This window comes from Lolium rigidum, chromosome 4 (genome assembly GCF_022539505.1).
Source record: "Lolium rigidum isolate FL_2022 chromosome 4, APGP_CSIRO_Lrig_0.1, whole genome shotgun sequence".
Classification (NCBI taxonomy): domain Eukaryota; kingdom Viridiplantae; phylum Streptophyta; class Magnoliopsida; order Poales; family Poaceae; genus Lolium; species Lolium rigidum.
In genome coordinates, this window is record NC_061511.1 from 252932363 (window position 1) to 252936024 (window position 3662).

Below are 3662 nucleotides of genomic sequence, written 5' to 3' on the forward strand. Positions count from 1 at the left end.
CCCGGCCGTGCCTCGCTGCGCCACCTCGCGACGCCCCGCGCGCTCTGGCCCGCGCCTCGCCTCGCGCGCCCGGGACCGCGTTGCGCCCGGATGTCGCGCCCGCGCCGGCCTCGCCACGCCCACCATGGCCACGCAGGTGCTCGCGCGGGGCTTGCCGCGCCGTCGCCGTCCTCGCCACGCCCGTGCCGTGGCCGGCCTCGCCGCGCCGTGCGTCGCCACGCCCGTGCCGTGGCCGGCCTCACCGCGCCGTGCCTCGCCGCGGCACCTCACGCCGCCCCGTGCGCCCCGGCCCGCGCCGCGCCGCGCCTAGACGCCGCGCCCGCGCCGGCCTCGCCACTCCCGCCATGGCCAAGCAGGGGCTCACGCGGGGCTCGCCGCGCCGCGTCGTCGCCGGCCTCGCCACGCCGCCATGCCCGCGCAGGGGCTCGAGCGGGGCTAGCCGCGCCGTGCCGTGGCCGGCCTCGCCAAGCCTGTCATGCCTACGCAGGGGCTCGCCGCGCCGGCCGCCACGCACCTCCGCAGCGCCGCCAGCCCCACGCGCGCTCTACACGCACATGCGCAGCGCCTCTAGTCCCGGCCGCGTGTTTCGTGCCATGGACGCGGGTTGAGGCTCCGTTTTGGGTCGTGTGTATGCGTTGGGGAATAAAAATAGAGTCGGACCTCTGTACACGTCCGCGCTACATCCGCGTGTCCGCCGGACGATGCAAACAGCAAAAAACGGACATCCACATGGATCCGTTTGGGGCGCACGGTTGGAGATGCACTAACAACATAGCTTTTGCAGCATTATCCGTTCAGAACAGGCACTGTTGCTCTGCTTTGCCTCGGCGCACCTTTTGCCTGCGACACGTGCGTCGAGCACTAATAATTAGATTTACGGTTGCGTCTTGATGCACAATCCCGTAAAGTTCTTATCGATGTAAATTTTGCATAAGGTGATCGATGTAATCCGCTTTGCATAATTAGATTCAGTACTGTAACACGTCCTAAAATACAGTGAGCGATGTTATACCCCTGCTGCAGTACAGATGCTGCAATACTGCTGCAGGCGAAGCGAAGGGCGCCAGCCACCGGCCGCGATGTCGGCTACTACGATTCGATCAGGAGAGACGGATGAGACCAGGGGAGCCTAGAGCGGCCGTCCTTGTCGCGGTGATTCGGATTCGCGTCGCCCCGCCCTCTGACGCGGCACCGGGGCCGGCCACGCGCCCGCGGCAGAGCCAAACGAACAGTGTAAAACGGATAGGGCGGAGAGCTAATTAACAGATGATTCGGATTCGTCCCGAGTCCGCTTTGCTTGTTTCACCCGTCTTGAGATTCCCAGGAAGGAAGATGCAGTTCGTGATCCGCCACCAAGTTTTGGCTTTGCTGAAAGGAGAAGCCCAGCTGCTTTGGTTCGGACACGCAGCAGAAGATACGGTGAAAGATGCTTGGATGGAATTCCGCCATCTGCACGGCAGACGCGGCTATAGACATCGATACTATACTCTTTACATTTTAGGGATTATTCGATTAAACCCATGTGCATTCAAGCTTTTGCGTATTCATCAACAGCAAACAGAGACTGAAAGCATACGAAATAAAAAAATCAAAACAAGTAAGCACATCGAAAACTTTAGAACATATATATCGCAATTAATATGCTAAATGAAATCAGTCGCAGAAAATTGCTATTGAATTACGTGTGACGGATAATTCATTCAAAAAACTCTAAACTATTTAGGAAGTTGACATTGACGATGCCTGGGCATCTAACATACTGGTGGAGGTATATGTCGCTGTCTATGCATGGTCATATCACCACCTAAGAGCATGTCTAACAGGCCCCGTATTTTTTCGCCCCGTAAAACCCGAGTAGAGGGCCCTGTATCCGGATTTCACCGGCCGAAAACTCGGACGAGCTAGCAGAACCCGTATCCCTAAACGGTAAAAAAGCATATTCCAAAAATATGCCAAATTAAATTTTTTTTCCCCATCTTCCTTCTCTTCTTCTTCCTACCGCGGCGGCCATGGCCAAATCGCGTCCCGCTCCGGCCGCCCCCGCCCGCCCCCGCCCCCGCTCCGGCCGCCCCCGCACCGGCCGCCCCCGCCCCGCACCGGCCGCCCCCGCACCGGCCGCCCCCGCACCGGCCGCCCCGCGCCGGCCGCCGGCCGCCCTCGCCCGCCATGGCTCGGCCGCTCTCGCCCGCCACGCCCCGCCACGGCACGGCCGCCTCGTCTCCCGCTCCGGCCGCCCCGCGACGCCCCGGCCCCGCCCGCCATGCCCCTGCCCCCGCTCGCCACGGCCCGGCCACCCCCGCCCCCGCCCGCCACGGCCGAGTCCTCCGGCCGCCCCGCTCGCCACGGCTCGCTGCCGCTCGTCGCGCCCTCCGGCTCGCTGTCGCTCGTCGCGCCATGCCATGCACCGGCCTCCGGCCGCCACGGCCCCGTCACGCGACGCCGCCTCGGCCGCGACCGGCGCGATGAACGGTTGATTTCCGAAAATTCAGCCCGCCACGACTAGGGGTTCGCCTCGTATTCAGCCTCCCACCCTGTACTTGTAAGGGGCGAGGAGCCGCCCCGTACCCAAAACTGTAAAAATTCGATACCGGGGGCTGATTTACGGGGTCTGCTAGACGGCCGGGTAGAGCTCTACCCCGTATATCGGCGGTTATTTTACGGGGTTGGGGCTTTTAAGGGGTCTGTTAGACCTGCTCTAAGAAGTTAACCCGAAGCACATCATAATGTGTGCAAATGTTAGCAAAAGATTTAAATTGAACCTCCATGGAAAAACATCCTTTTTCAGAGGAGAGATGATGATTGGTCTTGTGGAGGTGGTTGTACCACCGAACAACTATGTATCAAATTCATAGTTCGTAGCCATCATGGGACGGGCAATTGCACGAGCTGTAAGGCAACTAGGCAAGGGTTGAGAGAGGTAGAGGACAGATTTGTATAGGGTTTACCTAGGTTCAGCCCTCTATTGCTAGGGGTAACACCCTACTCTTGCTGAGCTCATTGCCTCATGTGGAAGATGATTACAATTTTTTTTGGTGTGTATGACCGATGAATGAATCTATGGGTGCCCGGGCATGCCTTCTATAGGCTGACACAATCTAGGTTGCAATAATGGCCGAGTGCAATAAATGCTTAAATATTGGATGAATACCTCGTGGTAATGCTGGCTAGCTAGTAACCCGTATTGCGGATCAGAATTTACATCATCATTGATGAGAACTCCAATGGTCTTGCCGGGTGACACTTCGGGAGACGGGAATCTTAGTTACGGTTAGGAGCCTCTACACCTAAAAATCTCCAAGAAAATACATATGTAGTGGTTGGTGCAAAAAAAAGACATAATCCGGTTCTGTTTGGAACATCTAGATTTGTTTCTTACATCACTCTGATTTATCTTTTTTGCACAGATCACTACATATGTTTTTTACCAAAGATTCTTGGTGTGAAGTTAGAACACTTGTTCATATTCATTGTACAAAACTTTCATACGTTTTTGAATTTATTTGCTATTTTTTCAATTTTTTTATTCAACCAGGAGCATCTACACCAGGATTCAGAAATGCCTTGTCCCTAGCTAGAGTTAACTCATAATGAGCTATCTCTACTCAACTCGTTAACTTAGCAAGGTTAAAAACCTAACTAGGGTAAACTCACTGAATATTGGG